The following is a 14,316-nucleotide window of genomic DNA, read 5'->3' as shown; positions in this document are numbered from 1 at the left end:
GGGATTACAGGCTTAAGCCACCGTGCCTGGCCACATGTGTGTATTTCTAACTCTATGATCAAAAGCCCATCGATCATCTTCCAGGCTGGAATTGGAATTGGAAACCCCACTGAGTCTGTGGCAGTGAACCCAGGTTTCCCCAGTGGCTGAGCAGCCACAACTGGCCCTCGCCAGAGGGAGTTTGTATCAGTCGGTTTTCATGCTGCTGAGAAAGACACACCTGAGACTGGACAATTTACAAAACAAAGAGGCTTATTGGACTTACAGTTCGACATGACTGGGGAGGCCTCACAATCCTGGCGGAAGGTGAAAGACACATTTCACATGGAAGCAGACAAGAGAAGAGAGCTTGTGCAGGGAAACTCTGCCTTATAAAGCCATCAGATCTCATGAGACCATCATGAGAACAGCACAGGAAAGACCTACCCATGTGATTCAATCACCTCCCACTGGGTCCCTCCCACAACACGTGGGAATTGTGGGAGCTGCAGTTCAAGATGAGATTTGGGTGGGGACACGGACAAACCATGTCAGGGTTTAAATGGGACCCGGGTTTCTGCAGCAGCAGGGGTGGTAACAGCAGCTGGGGTCTGGAACGACCCTGGAACGCAGCATGGTGGGGGCCGGGGGACCTCAGGGTTGGGGTTCCTGATATGGCCGTTCTCCTAATCCCCAAATCACTCCTGGAGCTCAGTCGAGAACCCACCCTCTCATATTGTGGGTTCTCAGCCCCTTGTGTGACTCTCTGCCTAGACACCTGGAGGGGTCGCTGCCCCAGCTGCCCCACCCGACAAGATGCTGTCCCCACCAAGGTGACGCACTGTCCCAGGTGGATTTCTTTGTCCTTTCCCTTCATCCCCGTTCTCTGCGTCCCTTGCTCACCGCTCTGGCCCTGGAGAAGGTTCTGATGTGATTTATGGGTGTCTCTACCTGGGAGGGTGGACACCTGCATGTGTGCACATCTGTTATTCTCGTTTATGTTAATCACACTCTTCTTTTAGGTGCCATTCCATTTACCATTATTTTTAAATTCTGTAGGCGTTGCTGTTTTCATCCTTCCTTTATTCCTGAGTGTCAAGTGGATGCTTCTTTGGTGACTCCAAAACTCTTTCTGTGCATGCCCTGGTGAAGGATGCAGGTAGGCTTCAGGACCCTGATGGGTTTCAGGACCCTGTCTCCACCCACAGGTGGGGACGACCACCCCGATGCAAGGTCTCTTATGAGAACAAGTGATTGGAGTGAAAAAAAATTGTATCAGATGGTTTTAAACAAGCAAGAAAGGTTTTATTCAAGACCACTGTGGTAAGGGAGAGCACCCAACTCCCCTGCAGCACATGGCAGGAGGGCTGAGGAGCCTGAGGGGCCACCAAGCAGGTGGGAGAGCCCTGGAGGTCTCAGCAGGGGGCCGGCCCCCTTACCCTCCTCAGTGGAGTCAGGCTCCTGCCCTCCCACAGGGCCTGGGGGCTGGGCCCTTTCCTCCTCTATGCCTTGTTTTCCAAGGCAGCTCCCAGGCCTGGAGAAGGACATTTCCTGGGCTGTGGAACTAGCAAGCGGCTGGAAGAAGATTTACACCTGGAAGAGGCAGAGAGAGTTGACAATTTTACATTTTCCAAAGTCAATGCTCTGGACAGGGGAGGTTGACACCGAGTCAGGAAGAAATCTGCCTGGAGTGAGCGAAGCCTGGGGAAGGGAAGGCCGCCTCGGCCTGGGTGTGGCCGGCAGCCGACAGCCGAGCTATTGGTGCAGAGGTGTCCTGACCACGGTGCTCCAGGATCACTGCTCTAGGTCCTCCGGCAGGGTCCAGGGTTCCTGTGTCACCAGCCAGGGGCCCGACAGCTGGCTGAAGCCCTCACTTTCCTCCACATGCCTGGCTTGGCTGGGAGGCCACACCCGAGAGGCCACTGTTTGAGCCCCTCATCCATGCTGTCCTCACTGAGCAGCGGAAGCTCAGTGGCTGTGCTGGGGAGTGGGCACCACCCCAGTGACCCCCAGTGACCCTCACGATGCTCCACACACGCACAGGCATGTCTGCAGGGCTGCTGGGCCCTCCACAGGCATATGACTGGCAGGAGCTAACACCTCCGCTCTGCCCAGGTGCACCCAGGGCAATGCTCTTCATCCTGATGACAGTGAGCCCAGCCTGCTGCTGACATGACACGAGGAAGCTTCAGTGCAGAGGCTGAAGGACCCATACCAGGGCTCCAGCAGCTCACGGTGGGTGGACAGGTCACATGCCAAGGCTCCAGCAGCTCACGGTGGGTGGACAGGTCACATGCCATGGCTCCAGCAGCTCACAGTGGGGGGACAGGTCACACGCCAGGGCCTGGATCTGGGCCTGAGCAGAGCCGCTGTGGACCAGACAGAAGCGGCCACCACAGCCAAACCAGATTCCCAGATCTCGGCCGACGCCCTTGAAATCTGGGTCACAGAGCCTTTCTCACACGGTTTTCATTTTGCCCGGCAAGGATCGAGTTTCTTAGTCTACAAACGTACCAGGGCTCACTTCAAGGCCACAATCCATGAACACGGCTTTTGGGTTTTCTTTATGGGGAGTTCATAAAATCACATGCCGTCTTCTCGATCGTAATAAGACACAAACAAGCCTAGCGGACATCATGGGAGAGTTGAGGGGACCTGCTGTGCAAAGTGCTGCCTCAAGTGTGTGGATTCCCTTAGCCAGAGGCAGCAGCCGCCCAGCCCTGGGAGCCCCGGCCCAGGTTCAAAGCCCTCCATTTCTTTTCAGTGTCTTCTGGATCCGAAGGAGGGGGTCCCATGAAGTACAGACAGCCTCTGTGTCTCCATAGCAGGGAGAAGAAGCCCTCTTAATTGTCCCTTCCTGCAAATCCCCTCTCCTGATCCCAAAACTGCAACAGTGGAACCTTCTGGAAGGTGGATTTCCAAGGATTGTCCTTATCCTAAAACTGCATTCAGGAAAGACACGTTGACATGACTGGGGGCAGAGACGTGTGATGCAAATGAAGGTGTCTCTTTCATGTGACCTGAAAACTGAATTATTCATTAAAGGAATGAAATTGAATATTTCCACCAGCGTCAACTATCACTTTGCCTCAGCTTTCACGCAACACTCTCGTGAGTACCTCTTAGTAATCAATTTCTACACCTTTAGAATGTGATGAGTGTTACATGTAGTTTACAACATCCCAAACCCGACACTCAGTGAAACCACAAGGCTTCGTTAGAGGGAATATCGGTTTTTAAAAGGTATAGACTATTGGATCCATAAATAAAAGAAAAAGGAATTGCAATTAGTTGGAAATGCTGAAAAGAATGTACTGTTCATTTAGTTTTGAAAACAGCTCTATTTGGCCAGGCGCGGTGGCTCACGCCTGTAATCCCAGCACTTTGGGAGGCCGAGGCGGGCGGATCACAAGGTCAGGAGATCAAGACCACGGTGAAACCCCGTCTCTACTAAAAATACAAAAAAATTAGCCGGGCGCGGTTGTGGGCGCCTGTAGTCCCAGCTACTCAGGAGGCTGAGGCAGGAGAATGGCGTGAACCCGGGAGGCGGAGCTTGCAGTGAGCCGAGATCCGGCCGCTGTACTCCAGCCTGGGCGACAGAGTGAGACTCCATCTCAAAGAAAAAAAAAAGAAAAAAGAAAACAGCTCTATTTAACGAGTGTTCATAGCTGAAAGCACCGATAAATCGGGTGGAATCACAGGCTCTGTCCTCAGGCCCAGCCCACTGCCGGCTGCCGATTCCCGGGAGTGTTCACACCTCACTGGTAAATCACAGGTGGAATCACAGGCTCTGTCCTCGGGCCCAACCCGCTGCCGGCTGCTGGTTCCCGGGAGTGTTCACACCTCACTCCCGCAGGGGAGGGTGCCCCCTAGTGTGCACCTCACTTTGTCTTCGCCTTTCAGAACTGTGCTATGCATTCTAATAAGTCTTGTTTAAATGAAAACTTTATCAGAATGGAAAGACCACAAAACGTGTAGTCATACCTGAAATTCCAGTGCCGTTGACACTGCCAGACATTGGCTGGGCAAACTTGAGCAATTTATTTAACCTTTCTGCTCTGAATTTTTAAACTGCAAATTGACCATAATAACCCTGGTTTCATGAAGTTTCCTAGGGATGCTGAAGACAAATGAGCCCAGTGAGACCCAGATGAAAGGAAGAAAGAGAAAAAGAGAGAGAGAGAATGAGGGCAGGGGAGAGCGAAGGGCAGAGATGCAGCCTCATTCTCACTCCTAAACGAGCTCAGTTATTCTGTGGCCTCTCAGCAACGTGGCTGCTTTCTCCTCTGCAGTGCCCCCAAGGTGGGCTTTGCGGTCTGTGTTATTTCCACCTCGCCGAGAAATGGGCTCCTCCTCAGACCTCAGGCCCTGGGCCACTCTCCCTTTAACCAACACCATGAGATCTTTGCTCCCTCCTGGGCCCAACCAATGATGGTATTACCAAAGGCATTCATGTAAAATGCAAAGTAAAGAAGACAAGGTTGTGAGTTAAACCTTGGAGCATTCTGATTCCGAAGATCTGGAGTCCATATCATTGTAACAGACAGGACTCAGACTGTTTTAAATCACAGGCAAGAGTTTTGGGAACAAGAAATAAGCACAGAAAATGGGCAGGAGGACGGTGGATGAAACCAATGGGCTGATCATGGTTCCAGGATGGTCTTGCCGTGGAGGTGACGGGGTGAGCGCTGCAGTGCAGGGCTGGGGGTGTCACAGAAACGGGTGCCCCAGGTACGGCATTGTCCAGGAAAGATGAGAAACCTGAGAACAGCTGGGTGGGAGCAGAGTCCACCAGCTGCACGGGGGTGGGGAGAGGTGCCCATCAGGGCCTGAGAGCAGCAAGGCTGGGGAGGAACCCTAATCCCTCATCTGCATGAGATGTGGGGCCTGCCGGAGCCCCATAGAGCTTGGAACGGAGCTGGGGAGGAGCATTTGCCAGGCCTCCCGTCCCCTCCTGCTGCCCACTGGGATTGCTCCCGAAGGAAGAAGAACCCATCAAGTCCTTGTAAATATGCTGGGGAGAGAACCCCTGACAGCGCCTGGTGCTCGATCCTGGGGAGCCACTGTCTACACTGTCTATCCTCTGCCCTGTCTCGGGTGACCCTGACTCTCGGGTTGTTCTGGTACCATGAAGTTTCTGGGCTCGGGTCCATGGCACCTGGAAAATGTCACATAAGTTAAATGGTCTTCAAAGCCCAAGACGAGATGTTCTATGCACCCCTCAGAGACCCTATGAGGCAGGAAGGACAGTGGGGCCATGAGGGTCCCCAGCTTCTCCAGCTCGACCTGTGCCTGGAAATTACTCCCTGAAATCGTGAGCAGAGCTGGATGCTGGGTCAGTTCTGTGATCTGTGGGACTCTACCCTTAATGGCTTCATTTATTTACAGGGATCTAACCTTATATTTATCTATGTAAAGAAAGAAATTGGTCATTTCTTAGATTCACCTGCGCATGAGATATCTTTTTAAGAATATTTTCCTAGCCATTAAAGAACATAAGTCGATTTTCTTTTTTCATTTCCCTATTGCTATGTTACAAAAGGTAATATTCTATACTTTTTGTATTAAAGGACTTCAAATTACTGATACTCTAGATAACTTCTCAAGTCTTTGCCATAGTCTGAATGAAGAATGTGAGCCCTAGGTTAAAAAGATCAACAATTAAATCTCAGGGTGTGTGTTCACCAGGAGGCCTAGTGTTATTTTCTTGTTGGCCGTTTGAGATTGGCTGAGAGGGAAGATCTCGTGCTGTGTTCTCAGCACAGGCACAGGTGTAAGGAAGCCTCCAGGAGGTGCAGAATTCCTCGACTGCTTAACTCAGTGATGGTTTCACGGGTGTTTGCTCAGGTCAAGCCTCACCGAAGTGCACTCATTAAATGTGTGCAGCTCTTTGTGTGGCAATTATACCTCAAAAATACTGAAACACTTTTACACTTGAAATAATCGAAGTGACATTTCAATCTAAAAGTATACAAAGCTATTGCCTACATAGCTGATTTTTCCATGAGAGTCTCATTTACAAGAGAAACACAATTATGAAGTCAGTGTCCTTTAATTGTAAATGGTAACGGAAGAAGCGTGAGGTCCTGTCACGTAAGGGCTTACTCTCCCGCGTGTTTATTCCGTGGCTAACCATATGGTAGATCTGCAGTGATTCGGGAAGATGAATTATCTTCGACACAGAAAAGTTCAGTCCTCTGGCATGTATGAATCCTGGTGTGGTTTTTACACAACGTTCTGCGGGGATGCGTGGGGAGAAGCTGTGACGACAGTATCGGGATTTGTTCATGCTTCGTTCATCCCAGAGGCCGGCAACTGCCCGCGCAGTCACTGAGCCTCCAGCGCTGAGCACCGGACACTCCACCCTCCCCGAGGCACGTGTGCGGATGCAGGTGAGACGCCCAGACCAGGAGGGTGTGCGTGGGGGATCGGGCTCCAGAGAACCTGAGATGAGATTCAACCATGTGGACGGGCTGGTGGAGGTGGTGGCTCCTGGGCTGGGGAGGTGTAAAGAAGAATCCTGGTGACCCTGGCCCCGAAAAACTGCCGTGTACATTTAGTAGAAGATGGTCCATGAAAACAGACTCTCAGAAGCAAAGAGGGGCCTCGACGGGACCCCACTCCCACGTGCAGTGCCAGGTCTTACTCTCTCCACCCCCACAGGGAGCGTCCTCACCTCTCTGGTCTTCCTTCCCTTGCCTGGTTTGCAATTGTCCACTCAATTCCTGCAGCCCCAAACAGTCTTTTTGATGTGGACTATTTTGAGCTTGACATAAATGAATTAACGAGCAGTGTGTGTTTTTGTTGCTTCGTCCACTCACACACTGTCTGAGACACACTCATGTCTCCGGAGGTCCCTCACTCGCCTTGTGCTGGCTGACTCCCCTGAGGGATTTGCTGGGACGTCCTTATCCATCTGCCATGAACGAGCATTTGGATCTCTTCCCACTCGGGTTTGTGCGAACAGTGACACCAGGTGCATCTGAAATTCGCCTTGTGCCCAGGTGCACGCGGGGTGTGTGCAGCTCCCTGACCCCTCTGCAGTGGGAGAGCAATGAGGCCCAGGGCGTAGCGGGGAGGTGTGGGTGTGGGGCCAGGCTGGGGTGGGGGAGAGGACACTGGATTCTGGGCTTTATCTGAGGGCTGAGCAGCAGGCGTCATGGCAGATCGGATCTGGTGTTGAACTGACCCGACTCTCCCAGAGAACTGATGTTCATGGTTTCTCTGAATAACAGAAATGGATCCTTGTGGTCTTGAAACTTGAGAAAGTGACATTTGTCTTATTTGAGTTCTTTTCTCAGGAAACTGACCATCAGGCCTCCCGGGTAGTGTGAAGGAACAGAGACTCACCAGATCACGGCATCTGGACGGTGAGACGCCAAACCCCTCACTCATCATGAGTGCCTGACCAGCCACCTGCCTCCTCCTGACCAACTCCTCTTCCTCACTCTCCCTAATTCCTGTTTTCCTTACACATAGTCACATTTCTTCCCTGCTATATAGTCAGGAAGATGCATTTGGGGCTGACGTCCCAACTCCTGGCCTGCAGACCCTGATGCATGCCTTCTTCATTGGCAGTAACCATCGTCTCAGTGACTGGCTTTCTGTGTGCTGAGCAGTAGGATCTGGAACAAACCCCTGCATTTTGGGAACAGGGAGAGCAGCCTCAGCAGGTCCCCAGCCCTGAGCGCAGACATGACCACCAGGGACCCACACCAGCCCCCAAAGGTGAGTGTGGACAAGAAGAAAAGGCTCCTGAGGACCCAGCCAGGAGAATTCCTGCAACGTCACGGAGAATCACGGCCACCCGGCCCAAGCCACCCTTGAAGGGCAGCTGCAAGATTCAGCTCATTTTTCTTCTTTCCTGGACGTCTTCAAATCTCCTTCAACACAACCTTGTGTGATCCTGAGATTCCATCAAGGTGTGCACTGTTTTACTATATTGCTTTACTCTGCCAGCTATCTGGAGAAATGCAACCTCATCAGCAGAAATTATTTCCTCCCTGCCGCTTTTTAAATCTGTTATTTCCTACAGCCAGGTACTGAGCCCTTCAATTGAGGTCTAAACCCTCTGCCCTCTCCCTCCAGGGTCACCAAGCCGGTGGTTTCAGTTCCATGCTCCCAGGCAGATTGTGTCAACTCAAAGTCCAGCGCGCTTATGAAATACTTTTTGTGTTTTTTTTCTTAATTTTAGGAGGGTTTTTTTTAATGTTTTTGTTTCATGGAGGTGACACCCTCCGTCTTTGACTTGTGGGCGCCTTCCTCCTTCAGTCTGCGTGCACTGAAGCCAGTGTTTGCTGTACAGCCTCTCAGCCGCAGCCCACAGTGAGGTGCAGGTGCTCAGCCATCGCCCCAGAGAGCGCCTCCATTCACCCCTCCACCCGTAGCCCCTCGAAACCACTGCCCTGCTCGCGGACATGGTAGCACTGTGTTCTCCAAGATGCCACGTGGCAGCATCCTTCGGCCTGTGCCCACTGAAACTAGCTTCCTTCACCAGGCATGTGGCCTGGGAGACCTGGGGCATTTGGGGTGCATGTTTCCACTGCTGGTTGGTGCCCCCTGTGTGGAAGCATCCGCGTTGGTTCACGCCTTCTCCTGCCGATGGACGTTTTGTTTTCTTTCAGTTATTGGCAATGAGCAATGAGGCCTAAACACTTGAGTGCAGGATTGTGTGTGCACGTTTAAGCTTTCTCTTGGGGGAAATTTTAGGAGTGGGGTTGCTGGATGACGTGGTAAGAATGTGCTTAACTTAATAAGAAACTCCTGGACCACGTCCAGCCCGGCGGGACCCCTCCCATTCCCACTGCCGTTTGTGAGGGTCCCAGTTCCTCTGCATCGTCACTAGAAGCTGGGTTGGTCCATGGTTTTTGTCTGTTTTTAGTCATTTTAATAGATTTGCAGAGCTACTGTTGACTGGCATTTCTCCAGCATCTCTATCATGTTGAGCCTCTTTCTCGGGCAATATGCCCTCCTTAAACCTTCTTTGATGAGGCCTCCATTCAAATATCTGCCCTCTCTTTAATATTGGGGTTTTTACTTTCTTATGGTTAAGTTTTGATCGTTCTTCATATATTCTGTGTGCCAGTATGTTGTGAGATGTGTGATTCACGAATATTTTTTTCTAGACCACAGTTTGTGTTTCATTCTCTTTAGATTTTTATATTGCTTTATAGAATTATAATTTTAAATTTATGACTAAATTTAATCTGTCAGTCTTTTATGAATCATGCTTTTGGTGTCATGTCTAAGAACTTTTCACCTAACCCCAGGTCATACAAATTTTCCCCTGTGTTTTTATCTAACGGTTTTATAGCGTTATATTCTCCATTTAGGCCTGTGATAAATGTTGAGTAACATTTGTGTCAGCCATGGCCATACCTTTTTCCGTCTCTGACAGTATCTTGGGTGTTTGCAGCTCCCCGTGCCCCGGGCAGTTCCCGTCTTCTTGGTCCACCCTTCCTGTGAGTTTCAGGGCATGTCTTAGTGCAGATGCTGTCCTGGTCCATCGGGGGTCCTGTGGGCTTTTCCGTGTGGGAAAGTCGGGACTGTGATGTTGACGGGATGCTGTGAGTCAGGGGGAGGTTCTGACGGGGTTTCCGTGTAGGAGAGAGAGGTGTTTGGTTTTCCGGATGGGGCAGACTTGAGAGAGGACAAACCTGAGAAATGCCACCAAGGAGAAGCCCAGGCAGAGGAGGTCTCGGGGCTGCCCAGTCATGTGGGCGCCAAACGTGGATGTGTCAGTGGCCATGCCAGGAGGTAAACCCTCAACCAAGGGCCTCTGGGTGTCCAAGGCCAAGTCTTGTTCAAGAGGTATGTTCAGCTGAGCCAACCATGGCAGAAATGCATACTGGAGATCCCATGGTTCCTCTGTTTAAATCCCCTGCTAATCCCACCTGACTCAGAGAAGCAGCCAAGTCCTCACAGCAGCCTGCAATCCTCACCTGACTCAGCCTCCTCTCGGCTCTGATTCTCTGTATCTTTCTACTCCTCTTTGTCTCTTCTCCACCAGAGAGGAGATCCTGCACGTTCATCCTGGTGGATTCAAACCCATCTTTGCCACACAGATAGTCACCAGAATGAATAGGTATAATTGATAAAGAGTCCTCTTGAAAAACAAAAAGGCAGGTCAGGCATGGTGGCTCATGCCCGTAATCCCAGCACTTTGGGAGGCTGAGGCAGGAGGATCACCTGAGGTCAGGAGTTTGAGATCAGCCCAGACAACGTGGTGAAACCCCATGTCTAATAAAAATACAAAAATTAGCTGGGTGTTGTGGTGTGTACCTGTAATCCCAGCTACTCGGGAGGCTGAGGCAGGAGAATCACTTGAACCCAGAAGATGGAGGTTACAGTGAGCTGAGATTGCACCACTGCACTCCAGCCTGGGTGACAGAGTGAGACTCTGTCTCAAAAACATAATAATAGTAATAATAAAAGAAAAAGGCAAAAATTCAAACAACTTAACAGAAACTGGGCAAAAGAGCTGAACCAGCCCGCCACAGAAGAGGAAATGTGGAGGAACGGCTAATGAAAACACGAAGAGGGGCTCAGCCTAACCGGGGAAGATATCACGTGACACTCACCAGACTGGCAAAAATCCCATAACCCAAACAATGCCAGTGTTGGGGAGAATGGAGAGTAGCAGGAACACCATGCACTGCTAAGAACGGTTGTGAAATATATTTTTGTGATGCTTGTATATGAAAGGGTGTGTGCTGTGGGTTACGAGGAAAATTACATTTCTTACCTGGGATGAAATTTTAAATCTTGAAAGCTACTGACCAGAAGAAACTTGCATTGTGTACCAAAAAAAAAAAAAAAAATGCCGAAGAACGTTCCCAGCAAAACACAGTCCTCAGGGCCCCAACCTGGCCAAACTCTCATCCACAGGAAGATGAAGACATTTCCCGTGCTCCACTCAGACGACGGGAGATCACGCAGCATAAAAATGAACCATGTCAGTGTGGGTGGGTCTTGGGGGAGAATGGAGACGGGAGATCATGCGGTAATGAAAATGAACCATGTCAGTGTGGGTGGGTCTCAGGGGAGAATGGAGATGGGAGATCACACAGTATGAAAAAGAACCTTGTCAGTGTGGGTGGGTCTCAGGGAGAGAAAGGAGACAGGAGATCACACAGCATGAAAATGAACCATGTCAGTGTGGGTGGGTCGCAGGGGAGAATGGAGATGGGAGATCACACAGCATGAAAATGAACCATGTCAGTGTGGGTAGGTCTCGGGGGAGAATGGAGACGGGAGATCACGCAGCAATGAAAATGAACCACGTCAGTGTGGGTGGGTCTCAGGGGAGAATGGAGGACAGAAACAGGCATCGAGCAGATGCTCAGAGCCATGCAGCCTAGGAGCAGCCACGCAGGAGAATTTCCTCACATCAGAGTTCAAAACTCCAGCCGAGGCAACAGAGCAAGACCCTGCCTCAAAAAGACAATGGAAAGTTCAAAAACTAAATGGCATATTTTTAAGGGATGTACACATACACGGTGAAAGAAACATACTGTGAAGAAAAGTACAGGAAGAACAAAGACGAAAGCAGGAAGTGATTCCCTCTGTAGGAGAAGGGAAGGGACTGGGATTGAGGCAGCGCCTCCAGGGAGCATCCAAAGTTATGTCTCTTCACATTCTATTCCCTAAACCTGGTGGAGATCCTCTGTGTCCAATGTGTCAATATTCTTTATACCTTACCCATATTGTATCAATGCTTCATTTCTATTCAATATTTAGAAGACAGTTATAAACAAGATATGCATTAGCAAGATGGCCGATGAACATCAGGAAGGAACATCCATGAGGTTCCATCCACAGAACCTCACCATGGATACACTTGTGATCAAGGGCCTGGTCTCCCTTCATGACACAGTCAGAGAGCAGTGGCTGCACCATCATAGCAGGGGAGTAGGACCAGCTGGGACAGGGTCCTTCTGTGACACCTGCTGCATCGCCAGGCTGTGCGAACGGACTCAGCTGCCAGAACTCACAGAACATCAGTATCAGCACCGAAACCTCACAGGAAAAACGGTAAGTTCTGGTTCTCCATTAATAGTAACTCTCAGATTAATCTCGGTCATCCATCGCTTCTCCAAGAAATAACTTTTTATAGCTTTGCATGGGTCTATTTTTCAATTTATATTTCATTTTACTAACTGATTGAAAAGATATATATTGTGTGGTGTGTGATTTTGTCTGTCAGGATAATCATAGTTTAATTTGTATTACTATTATACCAATATCATTTAATTTGTTTTTAACCTTTTCAATTCCCATGGGTATTAATCAGGATCTTTCTGTCTCGTGAGACAGAAAACATATCCAAACTGTGTAAGAGAAAAAGGAATGTATTGATCACGAGGACTGAGAAGCTCCCAGGCTTAACTTGCTTGGGATTCAGCTACATGTACAGTTTCAAGTGGGGTCCTGTAACTCTCTCTCTCTCTCTCTCTTCTTCCCCAACATCGGCTCCATGTTTAGCTCCATGAACTTCAGACTTAAACAGCATCACTGGCTCCTGACCAGGATTCCAGTTCCACAAACCTCAAACTAGAACACCAGCCCGGCTTCTCCGCAGGTCTCCAGTTCTAAAACCTAAGACATCAGTGGCAGTACCTACTCCTCCCGGGGGATCCAGCTCCGGGACCCTCAGACTTGAACAGCAGCACCAGCTCCTCTGCAGATCTCCAGCTCCACCACCCTCAACTAGAAACACCAACACCGGCTCCTCCGCAGGTCTCCAGCTCCACAGCCTAAGACGTCAGAGGCAGCACTGGCTCCTCCCGTAGATTCTAGCTCTGGGACCCTCAGATTTGAACCGCAGGGTCACCTCCTCCCTGGATCTCCAGCTGCACGACTCTCAAACTAGAACATCAGCTCCTCCCAGGGTCTCCAGCTCTACAACCGTCAAACTAGAACACCATCAGCTCCTCTCTGGGTCTCCAACTACATGACCCTCAAACTAGAAAAACAGCAGCAAACTGAAAAAACTCCCTGGGTTTTTCTAGTTTGAGAGTCATGCCCAGCTGGACGCCCAGGAAGGAGCTGATTTTACTCTAGTTTGAGCATCATGGAGCTGGACACCCAGGGAGGAGCTGGTGTTTTTCTAGTGAGGGTCATGGAGCTGGACACCCTGGGGTTGGGCGGGGGGGCAGTGTTTTTCTAGTTTGAGGTCATTTGAGGGTCAGGTGCACGACCCTCACACTAGAAAAACACCACAGCTCCTCCCCGGATCTCCAGCTCCACAACCCACAAACTAGAACTTCAGCAGCTCCTCCCCTGGTCTCCAGCTCCACGACCCTCGAACTAGGAAAAAATCAGCTCCTCCCTGTGTCTCCAGCTCCGTGACCCTCTGATCAGAAAAACATGAACTCCTACCTGGGTCTCCGGCTGCAGGAGCCTGAAACTAGAACATCAGCTCATCCCCAGGTCTCCAGCTCCATGACCCTCAGACTTAAACAAGAGCAGCACCAGCTCCTCCCGGGGTCTCCAGCTCCACGATGCTTGAAATAGGAAAACATCAGCTCCTCCCGGTGTCTCCAGCTTCAGGACCCTCTGATCAGAAAAACATCAGCTCTCTTATGGGTCTTCAGCTACAGGAGCCTCAAATTAGAATAACATCAGCTCCCCCCGGGTCTGCAGCTGCACAACTCACAGCCTAGAACAACGTCGGCTTCTCTCCAGGTCTCCAGCTGCTGGACACTCAAACTAGAACATCGGCCCCTCCCTGGATCTCCAGCTCCATGACCTTTTGATCAGAAAAACATGACCCGCTACCTGAGTCCCCAGACGCAGGAGCCTCAAACTAGAACATCGTCAGCTCCTCCCCAGGTCTCCAGCTGCTGGACACTCAAACTGGAACATCAGCTCCTCTCCAGCTGTATGTTGGACCTCCAGCTCAACGACTCTTAGACTTAAAAGGCAGCGTCGGCTCCTCCCCAAGGTTCCAGCTCCACCACCCTCAGATTTGAACAGTGGTAGCACCAGCTCCTGTCCGGGTCTTCAGCCCCACAACCCTCCCTGCACAATCCCTTCTCGTGAAATTCAGCAGTCAAGAACACTGCAGTGGAAGTAAATAAATAATGTTTGTTGTCAAATCAATGTCTCTTTTACGTTCATGAGTTAACTTTTCTACTTTCCATTAACCTTGCAATCTACTTATGTCCAATGTGAGGTAGAACCACAACATTTGAAATGACGTTTAAAAACTTAGTAATATTTTTTAATATGATCATCACACAGCTGTAGACGCGATCTTATTTCTCTCTGCCTGTGCAGAAGTCTTATGAAAATTCAAACTATGGATTTACTTTGTCGAGATTCCCAGAATACACA

The 14,316-nt window shown here is 50.2% G+C and overlaps 1 long non-coding RNA gene across 1 annotated transcript; it reads right to left on the bottom strand.

Moving 5' to 3' along the window:
* Positions 1–1,262: 1,262 nt before the first annotated feature.
* LOC135966667 (uncharacterized) lies at positions 1,263–13,866 on the bottom strand. The gene is made up of 3 exons (XR_010580208.1): positions 13,759–13,866; positions 13,360–13,536; positions 1,263–2,999 (listed from the first exon to the last, which is right to left on the bottom strand). It is a non-coding gene; the product is annotated as an uncharacterized lncRNA (long non-coding RNA).
* Positions 13,867–14,316: the final 450 nt, after the last annotated feature.

This window comes from Macaca fascicularis, chromosome 12 (assembly GCF_037993035.2).
Source record: "Macaca fascicularis isolate 582-1 chromosome 12, T2T-MFA8v1.1".
NCBI lineage: Eukaryota > Metazoa > Chordata > Mammalia > Primates > Cercopithecidae > Macaca > Macaca fascicularis.
The sequence above is the reverse complement of the archived record's forward strand: the minus strand, read 5'-3'. Positions and strand labels throughout refer to the sequence as shown.